Genomic DNA, 16641 nt, shown 5'->3' with positions numbered 1-16641 from the left:
AAAACAAAGGTCAACAAAGAAGATGTCTGAGGAAAACTAAGATGTTAAAGTAATCACCACATCAACAAGCTACATGCATACACGTTTGGAAATTCCCAAAAGTTAAGGAAAGCAACTGCATGGCAGATGGCCATATCCTGGAGAAAACAGCCAAAATCTGTCCCTTCAGAGCAGGCTTCTCTTTTTTACCATTTGTAACACAATTGCAGAGAAAGGGCTGACAAAGTGCTTGTGCAAACTCACTAAAATAACAGCACAGTTATTCATTTATTTTTAAAAGGTCAACTTTAATAACATATTTCGCTTTTCCTGATTTCAATGGGTAAAGATTACAAGATTCAATTTCATTTCATCATGTGATGAAGGCCCAAGATCCCCAAAAATAAAAGCTGGCAGCTGGAAAACTGCAGACATCATGCTTTGCGGTGTCAAACTTCATACTGATAGTGGGTGCGCAGAAAATGTAAAAATGTATCGTCTCAAGCCTGACCTAGCAGGATGGCCTCATTTACACATAGCTGACATCTGCAGCAGTAGCAGATTGCTTGAATGTATCCCTTCTAGATCATTAACAGAACATGAGTCAGATGTCACGTGGTCATTGGCGTGAATGTGCAAGTGTTTGTGTGGGGAGGATCGAGCAGTTAATGGCAATCACTTCTTTCTCAAAGGGGTGTGGTGGGGATATTTTCACCTCTGTGCTCTGCTGCAGACCACACATTAGGTTCAGACAGGTTAAAATTCATAACCTGCAGCACACACCACCAGTGTGAAAGCATGCAACCTGTACAAAATAAAGGCCTGTGTTGTATAAGCCACATGAATACATTCATTAAGGTCAAGAAGAGATGGGTCATTACTGAAAATGCATACCAACTGCTATAAATGATGGCCTAGAAAGCATGTTTGTCCCACAGGTGCCTCTCCCTTTCTGGGCAGACTGTAAATGGCCTGGTTAGACAGCGAGTCACAGGCAGAGTGAGATTACTAGGCTACTGGGAGGGCACGGAGGGACTGGAGTCGCAGAAGTGCTGGACACGCTTGAAAAACATTCATACACGGTGTCAGAATAAAATTAGGACCACGGGTAAAATGTAAGCAACCACATTAGCAAGCAACATTAATATTAGCAAGACACAAAGAGGTTCTACTTCTTCCATTTCAACACATCACCAGTTTGGAAGAAACAAAACTAGGGAAAAAAAAGACAATCTTATTTCAGTCCATACATAATAAAACAGGAAAAGAAGTTGAACAATGTCACACTGAATTATGAATGCTGAGGACAAATCTGGAGAATTTCTTGCAACTTTAAGAAATATCTAGAGCCAGTCTAGAAAGAAGCGTTGAAACTACACAACTACAAGCTCTCTGTCTTGAAGAACTGTTAAAAATGAACATGTGCTGCCTCAGACTACATTGTCATTGTCACCAACAAACTAAAGTTAAACTTCAACTAACAGATCAACCATGTTCAGTCTTAAAAATATAAGCCCACTTATGTAACTATCATTTTTAAATGCCAACTTGCGTAAAAAAGTCTTGTTACATAACTGCCTGCTCTAACTAAATCTTCTACAGTATCTCTAAACATAACAATAATGCAGACAGGGTGTGTCTTATTGTGGAAATAATGCTTGCCCAGAGGTGTCCTGAGGCCTGACACCACAGGTGGAGGACCTCTCCACCCCTGGAAGAGCATTATTTCCACAATAACACACACCCTGGAGGGCAATACTATGCTTAGAGAATGGGCTGTCTGTAAAATTGTTGTGTTTCACTTGCTTATTTTGTTTTATTACTATATATTTTTATATATTTCTGATTTAAAATAGTTCATCCGCCTAATGTTCCAAACTTGCTGTAGTATATGTTGTGTTGGAGGAAGCAGTTTACATTCAAAATATAACACTTTAAAAAAATATCCAGGTACTTACTTTATTTTTTGGTCCCTTACTCCTAAGAGGTTTTGTTTGTTGGCACTCAATGGAGATTGAAAATAATGACATACATTTGAGTTTCAGAATTTTATTTTCTTCAGAAAATTTGTGCCTTCGTTGAAGGTTGGGCATCGAGCTGGCAACTTGGCACCGTAAAAGCCTACTGCCAATCATTAGCGGACCGGAGTTCTGCTGTGGCGACCCCTAACCGGGAAAAGCCGAAAGACAAACAACAATTTTCTTCAGAAAACTCAAGCTAACAGAAATCCTTTTATTTAAGCACGTTTGTAATTTTATAAGAGCAATAATTAAAATTCCTTTCTATTTTTGAGCCCTCCTTCCCCCTTTACTTTAGGCTTTAGCCAGATTTATTTAGCTGAAAGGTCCAAAGGTACAACACCTTCTTTACTGCTGCTGTCAGTAGTCCAACTTATTCACTCTCTCTCACAGGCACACCCTCTGCTTCAGAAAATGTATGCTAACACAAATCCCAATATTCAAGTAAAATATGTTCCTATTTTGAGCCTTTGCTCCCCCTCCCCCTTTATTTTAGGCTTATCCAGTAATCTTGTGCTAAGAGTCAAGAGAACACCTCTCAACTGTCAAAGAGTTTTGCAGAATATCCAGATTTTTGGCTCATACAGTTGGTCCATTCCTCATAAAATTTGTAGTGTTTTGTGAAATCAGTAATGATCAAATTAATTTAGTAATTACAGATATTTGAGTTTCAGACTTCATATTCTTCAGAAAACACATGCTAATGGAAACACTGTTATTCTAGCAATTTTCTAAGAGCAATATTTAAAATCCTATTATGTGGTCCCTTTGTTGCACACAGATGCACACAGACGCACACACTTATTTCCGTTTCATTTATTTTTGATCATCTCTCTGTCTCTTACTTTCATACACGCACACACTCTCACATGCAGATACACATACACACCATTTTACACTCGCTAAATAGCAAAAGCGCTACTTAGCATAAAATAATGGCAGTCGTTAGTTGTTTTTTTTTCTGAGTCCAGGCTTCATGTTTTTCAGCAGGCATTACCTTTAGATTAACACCCTGCTGCAGAATGTTCGTTCTCCAATCAGGATGCGATCTACAGGTTGCCCATTCTCTAAACTCTAATAACCAGACGGAGGTCTCAGCACAGAGCTGAAAAGCAATATTTCCTTCAGAGAAAGCTCCTCTCCCTCATCATTTAATATGTATGAGTGAAAGCTACCCAGAGAGCTACGGCTTGATTTACCTTCAGTCCCTTCCTCTTATAACAATAAGGAAAAGAGGGGACTGGCTGGCAATGAATAGATTGTCACCATTTACATATTTAATTTGTTTGTTAAGGCAGTGCATTCATCCAAGATGGATCTTTTTTTCAGATAAAACCCAAGTTAATGAAATGACAGTTTGAAGTATAGACAAGATCATTATTAAGTAATTTGGATCATTTGTCAGTACAGGATGCCACTGGGTGTGAAACTATTATAGTCTGTAAGGCCCATAAGTAACTTCTGAATCTTCCCCTATAGGATGCAGTATCCTATTTCAACTACATTTTCATATCCATTCTAGATAAACTAGCCCACCCTTGGCTCAGATGCATCTATTACATAAGTCTGCCAAAGACCGTTCATAAATTAAAAACATGATGAAAAGGACCAGCTCAGGTCTGTTTATTAGGCATCAAGGCTTATTTTTAGGTTCAATGAAATCTATAATAAAGTAAAAATGATGATCTGCTATCAATAATATTCTTGACCCAGGCCGTAAAACTACACTGTCCCCCCTTCTTCTCACCCTAATAATTCATTATAGCAAAATTGGTTTAGAACACTTTCTCAAGATTTTATAAAACATACACCACTGTCCAGCAACACATTAATATTTATTTCCCTTGTTTGACCATGACAGTCCATCAGTAAGTCTCATTTTCAGTGGTGTCTACGGAGCTATTTCTCAAAGCATCTCTAGAATGTGGTGATGTAATCACAAGGATTAGAATTCAGTAACATCAGATGTAAACAAAAAACACAATGTGTAAATATAAACATTACAAACATGCAATGATAATAGAACAGACTGGGAGTTGATATATTTCTCAACTGTTGGTAATTTGGAAAAATGTCACAGATTTTGCCTCATGCCCCACCCTTTATAAAAAATGATTTTCTGGTAAATCATTGAGGATTACCGCCAGTAATGACATTAGAGTTTCATATTTCCTACTGTTCAGAAAACAAAGGTTGATGCAAAACTTGTTCAATTAACTTGCCCTAATATTTAGAATAGTTCCTGATTTTGGGCCATTGTGTCGGACTCTTGAGCAAAGAAGTTGAATGCTATGGTTTATAAGTGGTACCAAGATGTACACAGAAACACATGACATTTGATAATCCAGAACGTACAAAACTTGTATTAACTAAAAAAGACAGACTGAGAGAAGTTTAGCAGTGGAGATACATTACACAGGTATCTTTAGAATAAAATGTTGATGAATATTAGAAAAAATGTTAATAAAATGAAGCAGGTTAGTGCTTCAAAAAGCAAAAAAAAATAGCCTGTGTTTATGACATTAATACATTTAGAAATGAGAAAGAAGTTGGGATAACTTGGTAATCGAGACAAGAAATCACACCAAGCTGGTGCCAGTGGCACAAAAGGATAAAGTCCACACTACAACCGTAGTTCAATAGTTCAAGTTCAATTAGTGACTTGTGATTTCATGGCCGAGGCAAAGAAGATGACAAGCATACATCCTGGGAGATAGGCATGGGGGTGCCCACCCCGCTTGTGCTGATGGTCTAATGATATGGCCACAGGTGGAGATCAGCTACCCTTCATGATGTGGGCAGTCAGTGCTGGGAAAAACATGGGTGTGGCTACGAAAGCTGGCAAGTCTGTCCATGTAGGGCATGGATAACAGGACACAGGGGTACTTGTAGTGACGCAAGTGCTCATGTGACAGTCAGGGGTTAGGGTAGCCCAAAACACAGAAAAGCTCTTCTTGTTAGGATGCCAGCCAGTAAGAGCACAAATCACTCTCTCTGCTGCATGGATGACAGTTCCAGTTCTCCCCTCAGACAGGGCAGTGTCTGATCAAGAGAAGGACAGATGTTCGATAAGCACTGAGGCAAAAGCAATACAAAAAAATGGAAAAGAAATCACATCAGTATGCTACTGAAAGCATTAAAGTGTGGGTTAATGGCCTATAAACTATAAGGAGAAGAATCAACATAAATCCTTGCCAAATACATGCTTAAGTCTCTCCAGAGGGATATTTCCAATTTGTTTGGTCATACTGCTTTATTTATTGCATAAACTTTGATTTCTTAGGAACACAATTTCAGACTGAAAGCCAGTTTATTACAGCATTTTTCACAAAAAAAGTGTCACACAGCCACTGTGTCTAGCAGACTATAAATGTGTCCCTCATTAGATGAGGACTTTCTCATGTCTCAGAGGCTCAATATTTCAGAAATCATTTGTTTGCTATTGTTAAAGCAAAACAAACAAATTTCCAAGGCCACTGTAATATATATATATATATATATATATATATATATATATATATATATATATATATATATATATATGTTTGCGGTGGGGGGGTTGCAGAGAGACTTGTCCCTTTCCCTGTAAAACTCACTTGTTTTGAGTTATCCTGTTACACTATGTAACAGGCGGCTTTTGAAGATTTGGAATCAAAGATATGCAACACAGGCAATCAGGTATCACTCTTACATACAAGACAGAAAGTACAGTTTTGTACCTACCATAAATTTAGATGTTCGAGTGTTCACCCTGCTGCAGTCATCACACTTGGGTTATCCTGTCGTCAGGCGGTCCCGCAGTCGGCCGGAATTCCAAAGTCTTGGTCCTGTGTCGGTTGCTGTCGCCTCTTCCCTGACGCCAGTGCACCAGGGGTATATATATTGCAACAGACGCCATTTTCTTCAGTCTTTCTTGCCGCGCGGTGCCCGAAGCAGAAGCAGTTCGCAAGTGCCGGTCGGCCGAATCCTGAGATTTTCGAATTCGAATTTCAGACCGAAGTCTTCTATAAAGCTAAGTACCCCGTTGGGGAAACTTTTCTTGCCTCAGACCGATGTCAGAAAAAGTTAACCAATTGTACTTCTTGTGGGAAGCAAATACCTCATAAGGATTTTCATTCTTATTGTATACCTTACCTAGGCCCAGACCACGACGTCACTTCGTGTCGGTTTTGTGCTAGGTTTAATAAGCGTACAATTAAAAGACACTTTGATTTCGCACAACACTACTTCGGTAGGAAATTTAACTATATCATGCCGTCGGAGCAACCAACTACCAGCGTGCACAAAAAACGCAAAGACAAGGACCGACTACCCAGGCCTAAGCCATATTCCGAGGCCTGAACAGCTTGTTTTTCACTACTTGGATGTATGAGAGAGAAGGGCAAATGTTTAAGTTTAAAACTTTTATGTCCAAAGCGCAGCTGGATAGAAGTTAAGATGGTGACTCATCTCCAGTCAGTTCAGCTACCACAGGGACAGACAATGATGAGTCCTATCATATGGACCCTACTGCAAAGTAGGCAATTTTGTTACAAGTCTTTTCCAGTTTTTCATAGTTAGAATAATAGCGACAATGAACAATGTGTATGTAAGAGAGAGAGAAAGACAGAGATGGAAATAGAAAAAATTTGGAGTTACCCAATTTGGAAGAAAGAGAGGTACAATAATTTCTGGTCTATCTGACTAATATATACTCACCATAATGTTCCATCTGTGTTGGCCATTTTCACTCTTCCTCAACTTATGGGATTGGGATCTAAGACTCTGATCCGACTCTGCTTCTTCCACAGTAAGGGCTCCTAGAACTCTCAAACTCCTCCCTTTACCCATAATGCCCAAATAACCTAATGTACCTCAGATTGAGTTTGCTGGCCACGGATATAATAGGAGAGGAACAGAATAAAAAAAGGGAAGATGGAGCTCAAATAAGGAACAGAGGTTCCTATAATGTTCTTCCGATCTCTCCAGAAGTAAATTAAAGGACGGGGTAGGTGGTGTGGAGTTGAGGATGAATGAAAATGGAAAACACAGATGAAACATTATGGCATGTACATACATTTTAATCTGAAGTTGCCATTTTCATTCATTCCTCAACTGATGGGACAGAGTCCCCAGCTACCAAAACCTTGTGAGGACTAAGGAAGGATATTCCGGGAGCACTGTTGAGGAAAAAGCTGCTCTATTCCTACAGACCAGATCTAATTTATCATAAGCAATAAAGGGTATGTGGATTAGCCCATGTTGCAGCTGCACAAGTATCATCCAAGGATGCTCTAGACAAAAGCTGAAGAAACTGCCATAGACCCACTGTAATGTTCCCTAGGAGGTTTTGGTAGAGATAAACCCAATGTTCCATTGAAAAAGGTAATTATAATCCAGTTAGCCATTTGGCCAATGTAACTTTAGATATTGTACTGCCCAACTGGGTAGGAGAAATGGAAACAAATAACTGATCAGATTTTCTAAAGTCTTTGGTTCTATGAGGGTAGAAACAAAGTTGTCTATGCATATCCAACAGATCTCCTTTATTAAAAATTTTGGAAAGAAAACTGACATTAAATGACCTAGTTAATATCTGACTTAGAAGCTCCCTTATGCAAAAAAACAAGATGGGTTAGTTCGCAATGACATCCTGCCTTTGTGAAAATTAAATAAGATTTTGAAGACAGAGCCTGGAGTTCAGATACTTTTTTTGGCCGACATGATAGCCAATAAAAAAATTATCTTAAAATATAAATTTGAGGTCAGTTTTGGTTGAAGGTTCAAAGGGAGACTGAGTTAAGGCCTGAAGCATAATATTTAATGCCTAATGATCAGAAGGGTCTTTTAATGGTGGTCTGAGTAGAAAAACTTCCTTGAGGAAAGCTTTGCAAAGTTTAGAAGAAGTTAAGGTAGAGTTATTTATGCCCAGATGAAAATTAGAAATGGCACCAATTGAACTTTAATTGCTGAGAAACCAGCCCCTTCATTAAAAATCGAAGCCAAGAAGTCGAGGATAGCTGGGCAGGTGCTGAAAAGGGGTCCAAGTCTTTACTGAGGGCCCAAAAGACAACTTTTCCATTTACTCTTGTAGGTCTTTCTTGTGGAAGCCTTAAGTAAAAAAGGACCAAACTCAAGTAGTACAAATCAATAAAAAAGTTTTAATAAATAACTCAGGGCTTCCTAAGTGCTTTCATTTCACACAGCGACTTCATCAGATAAACCCTTTCACAAATGAATGTCTTTTATACTAAAATGCTGACCTTTACATTTTCATCAGACAATTAAGACTTAATTACATATCATTCAACTTTTAAAGGCATCCTCACACCATTTTAACTTGAAACAATCAGCCCTTTCTTTCAAAATAGGTCCTATAGACGCTTGATCGTTCAATCCAGGTGGGAGTGTGGCATTAAATTTTAACTGCCATACCAACTCTTTTTTAAAAAGCATTCTGTGCCAGTCACCACCCCTGGGGTTGATTCTAATCCTTTCCAAAACTGCAAATGTAAATTTCCTAAAGCTGGGGCAAACTAGCGAATGCCTATAAGGTGTGTTAGCATCCTTTTTCCTAGTAATTTCATATGGATGTTCATAAATTCTTGTTTTTAATGCTCTGTCTTTCCTACATAAAATCCTGCACAATCCTGACACTTTGCTAAATAAACTATTTTATTAGTTGCACAATTGCCATTCACAAATGTTACCTTACTATGCAAAGCATTGGCCAGAACTAATGTTTTCTCTCTACAAACATAGCTGCACTGAGCACAACTTCCACATGGTACCATGCCCTTATTGTTACCCCTATCCTTTTCTGACCTGTTTTCCAGCATCTGCTTAAATTTTTTACTAGCTTTATAGACAAAAATTGGCTCGGGTCCAACCAGTTCATTAATTTTCTTATGCACCCTAAAAATGCTCCAGTTCTTAACCACCAACCTCCTGATGCCCTGGGCGTAACAGTTTTGTTCTAGAACCAATGCCTTTTCAAAGCTCTTTCAATACTCCATCTTCTTCTCCCTTTGTAAATCTCTGCCTAGAAGTGGTAGGTATTTATTACCCCACCCTTCCTTTACTTCTTTAAAAATACTTTCCACCATTTCCAAGGGATATTCCCTCTGCGGGAACATATCCCTTCAAACCTCCAGTTCATCCTTCCTAGAGGTCATTCTTGCAATTCTTATGACTTGCCCTTTCACCAAACTTTTTTTCTGAAAGTAGGGATGATTACTACTGTAATGCAAATATGCATTACAGAATGTTTCTTTCCTAAATATATTAGATTTGAACTCACCTTCACCCTGTGAGAACCTTGTATCCAGATAAAAAGAAGTTATGTACTCACCATAACGTTCCATCTGAGTAGTTGTACTTCATTTTTCTGCAACCTGTGGGGTATTCGGATCCGAGCCGGCAACTTTTTTTCTGGCATCTGCTCCAAGCTCCGAGCTCCTCCCCCTACCCATAATGCACTACTATCTCCTACCTTCCCTCACATCAAGTTTGCTGTAACTAAATACATAAGCAACTCAGCCCAATGAACCAAACCTGTATAGACAGGACAAGGTCCTGGGGACGGATGGAGGGAAGTTTGCAGAAAAATGAGGTACAACTACTCAGATGGAACGTTATGGTGAGCACATAACTTCTTTATCTGAAGTAGTTAACTTCATTTTATCTGCAACCTGTGGGACAGAGTCCCCAGCTACTCCAATCCTGGGAGGTCCCTATGGAAGGATATTCCTGAGCACCGCAGAGCCAAAGGATGCTTTACCCCTAGAAATCAGATATAATTTGTAATGGGAAATGAAGGTATGTGAATTGGTCCAGGTCACTGCTGCACAAATGTCGTCCAAAGGAACATTAGACCAAAAAGCAGCAGAAGTCGCCATGGATCTGGTAGAGTGAGCTTTAACAATACCAGGAGGAGATAAACCTTTTGCTTTGTAAACATGCAAAGTGCAAAGAGTGATCCATCTGGCCAAAGAAACCTTAGAAACAGCCTTTCCCCAGACAGGCTCTGGAAAAAGAAACAAACTGGTCAGTCTTGCAGAATAACTTTGTTCTATGAAGATAGAAGTGAAGCTGTCTATGAACATCTAACAAATGAAGTTTGTATTCACCCTTATTTTGGAAGTTAGGAAAGAAAACAGGCAGATTAATGGACTGGTTTATGTTTGCTTCAGATGCCACTTTGGGTAAGAAGGAAGGGTTAGTACGGAGAGGGACCCTATCCTTATGGAAGACCAAATAAGGAGGCACGGCAGACACAGCTTGAAGCACAGAAACCCTCCTAGCAGATGTAATGGCGACTAGGAAAGCCATCTTCCAGGATAAAAATGTTAAATCCAGCAAAGCTGCAGGTTCGAATGGAGGAGCCACCAATGCCTGTAGGACAAAGGTAAGGTCCCAAGGAGGCACTGAATCCTTGACACGAGGACGCAACAGAAAAGTGCCTTTAAGAAAGACCTTACACAGCCTAGAAGAGGCTAAGGCAATGTCTTCACCAACATGAAAATTAAAAATGGCTGCCAATTGTACTTTCACTGGGGAGGAGCTAGCTCCCTGCTGAAAAATGCCAGACAAGAAATCCAACACCATTGGAACAGGGGCTGTAAAGGGATCTAGGTTTCTCTGTGAGGCCCAAATGGAAAAACGCTTCCATTTACTGCGATAAAGTTTCCTAGTGGAATCTTTAAGAGAAGCCACCAGAATGGATTTTACCGGGGATGAAAGACCGGGAGTCCTGGCAAATCAACGGAACTGGAGCAACCAAGCTGTCAGCTTGAGGTTGCCCAGGTCGGGCGGACGGGCACCCGAAGGGTGGGTGATTAGACCCAGGCAGGGATCCAGAACCCACGGAGGAGCCAAGAGATGAGACCAAAGGAATAGGAACCAAATCTGATGAGGCCAGAACGGGACAATGAGGATAACTTTGCATTGCAGTCAGCAAGCTTTCTGAAGAAACTTCGGAATGAGTGGCAATGGTGGGTAAGCATACAGCAGCCCGGGGGGGCCAAGCATGGACTAGAGCGTCTCTGAGGGCGAAGAACTCACTGCACTTCACGTTGGAAGGAGATGCGAACAGATCGCAGCAAGGCTGACCCCATGCAAGGAATATCTCCTCTGCTACTGTTTCAGAGACCACTCGTACGGCATCAGAATAGCCCGACTCAATCTGACCGCTAAAATGTTGGAGCGCCATGGGATGTGAGTTGCTATCAGAAACCGATCGGTGGAGATCGCCCATTCCCACACTCTCATGGCCTCGCAACATAGGGTATAGGATTTGGTTCCCCCCTGCTTGTTGATATACCAGACAACCAACATGTTGTCTGACTGAATTGCAATCAATCCGAGAGGAAGGACAGTGTGAAAGGCTTCCAACGCTAAAAGCACTGCCCTCATCTCTAGAATATTTATGTGCAACTTGGTCTCTGATTGGGACCACGTGCCTTGGACTGTCCTTCCCGAACAATGTCCCCCCCACCCGAGTTGTGAGGCATCTGTGGTCACTGTGGCTTGGACTGGAGATGACGCAAAGGGGTGTCCTTCTAATATCTCTGGTGAATTTAACCACCAAAGAAGGGATGTCCTGCAGACGTGACTGATCCTGATCGGAAATTCCATGGGCAGGTCTAGCCAAGACCATTGAACAGCCAGAGTCCATTGAAGAACCCGCATATGAAGGCACGCACAAGGGGGAATCGATATGGAGGCAGCCATGGAGCCCAGTACCCGGAGAACCTTGCTTGCCTTTGGAGACTTGAAGTTCGCTATCTGAGCTATGTGGCACCTGAGGTGTAATATCCTGTCTGGAGTTGAGAATACTTTCATCTGCATGGTGTCTAGCCGTGCCCCAATGAAGTCTAAAACCTGTACTGGTTGCAATTGGGATTTCTGAACATTGGCTGTAATCCCCAATAGATCTGCCAACTGAATGAAGTAGTCTCGGTCCAGACAAAGCAGACACTTGTTGGGCGCAGCGAAGAGCCAGTCGTCCAGGTAAGGACATACTTGAATACCCTGAAGCCTCAGGTGAGCTGCTACAACTGCCATTACCTTGGTGAACACCCTGGGGGCTGTGGTGAGACCGAAGGGTAGGGCTCTGAACTGAAAATGACTGGCTTCCAACCAGAAGTGCAGAAACCTCCTGGAGATTCTGTGGATCTTGATGTGGTAGTAAGCATCCTGGAGGTCTAACGAGCACATCCAGTCGCACTCTTGGAGATAAGGTAGAATGGACTGTAGCGTGACCATCCGGAATTTCTGTTTGGCTACAGACAGGTTAAAAGTTGACAGGTCTAGAATGGGTCTGAGGTACTCCGTCTTTTTTTGGCACTAAAAAGAACCATGAGCAGATGCCTGATCCAGACTGGTTGGGGGGGACCAGTTCGATGGCTCGTTTGATAAGCAGCTTTGAAACCTCTAAAGGTGCGGCCTCCCTGTGAGTGGGTGGAACATCTGGGAAGTGTTTTGGAATATTTGGCGGGGCAACAAATGGGATAGAGTGACCTCTGGATATAATCTGCAACACCCAGCGATCTGTTGTAATGGGCGCCCATGCCGCTGGGTGTACGGACAATCTTCCCCTGACTGCCTCCAGTGTAGAACAGCCGGGCAACCCCTCAGGGCTGCTGACCGGGTCTATTAGAAAAAGGTTCCCTAGACCCAAAATTCCTGGGACCCCCTCTACCTCTGGGTTGGCGTCGATCCTGTCCCCCTCTGCCTCTGGGGGAATAGTTGTCCTGAGAATCCTGGGAAAACAGATTTTCGGAACCACATCTTTTGCCCTCTTCGATTCCTAGAGAAGGACCGCTGAGGGTTAGAGAAGCGGATACCTATGGCAGACAAAGCCTTCCTGTCCTTTTCACTCTGGACAAGTGTCACGTACCGTCTTCCGAAAAGGGAAGAACCGTCGTAGGAAGAGTTAGACACCTTGAAAGGGTCCGCAGACTGAAACAACTTGAGCCAGGCATGACGCCTCATGGTTATCCCTGTCCCAGCTGCCCTAGCTGTTCCTTCCGTGGCATGGGAAAGGAGCCGCATAGGTGTGTTTGAGACTGACTTCAGAGTAGACATTTTCGCAGAGAACTGTTTGTCCTGCGGCGATAAAGACTCTGGGGCCAACTCAGTGAATTCCGATGCAAGGTCTCACTGAAGCCGGATTACATGTGCCAAATAGTTCAGCACATGGATTGAAAAGGTCGCGGAGGAATAAACACGCTTCCCAAACCTATCCACCGACCTGGACTCCTTGTCAGGAGGATGGACTGAGGAATTCTCCTGTGCTAGTTCCTTCTTGGTGGCTGCTGCGACCAACATAGCGTCAACTGGGGCTCCTTCTGACTAAGGCTGTCTGTCGGAAGGGGGAGATAAAACTTTGTCGGGGAGTTTGGGGATGGGCCCTACGGTGTCAAGCTCCTTCCATGCCCGCGTGGTGATAACATCCACCAAGGGGTTTGCTGGTGGGGACACCCATGAAGTAGATGGGCCCATGCCAAAGGCCTCCAGGAACACTGACTCATCCCCAGAAGGTTTTGGGGCTGATCAACCTCCCCTCTGGCAGAGGATCTCCATGATTTCTTTGAAGGATACGTCTTCGGGAGGTGACCTGGGGGAACCTTCTCCTTCATCTAAGTCGGTGTCCGTAGTGAGGGACTCTGGGGAGTCCAATTGCCTCCTTTTGCACTTGCGCTTACGGTGACCCTCTTCAGTGGAATCTCAGAAGAGGACTCGTGAGCCGCAGGGGGTTCCTCAGGGGAAATAACCTGGGGATCCTCTGTCATGGGCTGTCCCTGACACAGGATGAAGGGAGTCGTCACCAAATCCAGGGGCGTCTGGGTGGAATCCGAGGGGATGGTCTGGGGTCTCAATCCCTGGGAGAGAACCCTCTCCACCACTTCGAAGGCTGAAGGAGAGCACACCTCCTTGGCACCCAGCAAGGGAGATGCCCGCTCTGGATCAGAAGCAAGGACCGAAGCCAAAGCAAGGGTAGCCTGAGGTCAGAGGAAATGGGTCGGAGCCGAAGAATCCATTCCCTCAGGTCTGACTCCCTGTCCACGCCTCCGAGAGTCACTTGGATCCTAGAAACTCAAGGTAACAGCCTGAGTAGAGGTTGGGGGAACAGTCGGCACCGAGCTACCAGCTCCGAAGATCCTCGGATCCAACAGCCCCGAAGCACAGATCGGGGAAGGAGAGATGGGGTGGAAAAAGGGCATGGAGGTTCCTCCTCCAGAGGGAGAAGGGCCTGGCAAGACTCCCATCTGTATTTGGGTCTGAATGAATCTCCACATCATCCTGTCCATGTCTAAGTCTGATAAGCTCAGAGTCGATCGCGAAGAAGTCACCGACTCGGATCTGGCTGGTCTGCGCAATGAAGGGAAGGATGGCCCCGAATCCGAAGATTCCAACGGTTCCGGTGAAAAACGAGGAGACCGGAGCCGTGGAGAAACTGGCCTCATGGACTTAGAAGGGGGACTACGGAAGAGCTCCCTGTCAGGGGATCTCTTGCAAGGTCTGTCCCTTTTCTTGTCCTTATACTCCTTGCGCCTTTCTCTGTCCTTCTTGTCAGCTACACTGACTGTGGCTTTTTCCTTACCTGACCAAGCACCAGAAGAAGAGGGAGTTTGAGTCCCTGTCTGGGTGGGAGGTTGAGTACTAAGTACCAAGGCCATGGCAGATTCCAGCATGGATGCGGGGAGAAGGCCTTACGTTACTAATTTGGCCTTCCGATCCATGAGGGCTCTAGGACTGAACCCAGTGCAAATAGCTCATTGTGTTGACAAATGCGACACTCCCAAACAAATAACACAGAGTGTGACCATCAGCCGGGGAGAGCTTATGGCCACATTCTGTGCATTTCTTAAACACAGATTTTGTCTGATCAACCATGGTCCTGCACCAAAAACCGCTACCTACTAAATCACCACACACAAAACACAGGTAGGGGAAGGGCAGGCCTAACAACTACTCTACAGAGTTTAACAAAAACATTTTTTTTTTTTTTTTTACACTAACCGACGAACAAGCAATATACTAGTGGGGGAGGAAGGGAAATCAACTCAGACACACAAAGCTAAGTATTAATAAAACTTACCATCCCTGAGCTCAGACTGTAGGAGACCACAATGCACACTACTGGCATGGCAAACGACATCTGAGGGAAGGAAGGAGATGGTAGTGCATTATGGATAGGGGGAGGAGCTCGGAGCAAATGCTAGAAAAAAAGTTGCCAGCTCGGATCTGATACGGATCCGAATACCCACAGGTTGCAGATAAAATGAAGTTAACTACTTCAGATCTGATACTATCCTTGTCCCAAGAGTGTGTAAATTTCAAGTAACTACAACACACATTGAGGTAATTGATGAATTTTCCAATTTGGTCAACCATCCCATCCCACAGAATGTGCGTTGCTATTAGAAAGCAATTGGAAGAGATCGCCCTTTGCCATCCCCTCTCAGCTTCTTGACAAAGAGGGTAAGTTTTGAATCCATCATAAAAGTTATCTTTTGCACGTTTGAGTTATCTTGATTAGCATGGATAACAGATGATACAGAATGGACCACTGAGTTGAAAGAGTCCACTAAAAAATTCTCATACGGAACCTGGCCAATGGGACAAGGGTGATAGCTGCTGCCATGGATCTCAAAGCCTGAAGTATCAGTTGGGCTGGAAGGGATGAATTCTGTATGACATCCTTGACTTGGGATTGCACAGTGTTTATTCAAGCCAAAGGAAGAGAAGCCATCTGATTCACTGTATCCAAATGAGCACCAATAAACTCCAGACTCTGTGTTGGTGTGAGTTGAGATTTGTTGTAATTGACCAATTTTCCTAGATAGGAGCACAGATGAAGTAAGTAGTCCCCTTGACTGTATCAGCTGATGCATGCTGGAAGCAGTCAGGAGCCAGTCGTCTATATATGCAAACAATGAGGACACTGGCAATCTCAAATGAGCTGCTACAAATGCATATGGTGAACACCTTGGGGACTGTTGTGAGACCAAAGGGAAATGCTCTGAACTGGTAATGACCGTCTCCCAGTCAGAAGTGTAGGTATCTCCTGGAGTAGCTGTTCATTTTGATGAGATAGTATGCATCCTGAAAATCTACTGAGCAAATACAGTCCTCCTTTTGCAGAAGGGGCAGAATGGACTGAACAGTGAACATCTGAAACTTTGTATACTGAACAAATTGGTTTAATTTGCTGAGATTCAGAATTGGCCTCAAGTCACCTGTCTTTTTTGGCACTAAAAAGAATCTTGAACAAGTTCCAGACCCTCTCTAGGCTGGGGGGACCTACTGGATTGACTTTTCTAGCAGCTTTTTTATTTCAGGAGAAGCTGCTTCCCTCTGACTGGGTGGAACATCGGGGATTTCCTTCTGAAATGTTGGAGGGGACTGGAAAATAGTATGATATAACCTCTAAATAGATATAATTCTCTGAACACATGAATCTTTTGTGATAGTCAGCCAGGCTCTCTGGTGCAGGGATAGATGACCCCAGAGAGGGACAGTTGGGTCTCCTTTCAGGAGTATTGATAGGGCCTACCTGAGAAAGACTCTCTAGATCCCTGGTTCTGCATATCACCTCTGCTGTGAGGGCAGAGTTGTCAGTTCGCATTCCCCCCTATGCCTCTGGGAGAGCCATCTC

The 16641-nt window shown here is 43.1% G+C and overlaps 1 protein-coding gene across 1 annotated transcript in view; it reads right to left on the bottom strand.

The window, feature by feature from the left end:
- The window catches only part of NRDC (nardilysin convertase), an 853803-nt gene that overhangs the window by 443290 nt on the left and 393872 nt on the right, over positions 1-16641 (bottom strand). The window lies entirely within an intron of this gene.

This window comes from Protopterus annectens, chromosome 10.part0 (assembly GCF_019279795.1).
Source record: "Protopterus annectens isolate FY-2018-M chromosome 10.part0, PAN1.0, whole genome shotgun sequence".
Taxonomy (NCBI): Eukaryota; Metazoa; Chordata; order Ceratodontiformes; family Protopteridae; genus Protopterus; species Protopterus annectens.
The sequence above is the reverse complement of the archived record's forward strand: the minus strand, read 5'-3'. Positions and strand labels throughout refer to the sequence as shown.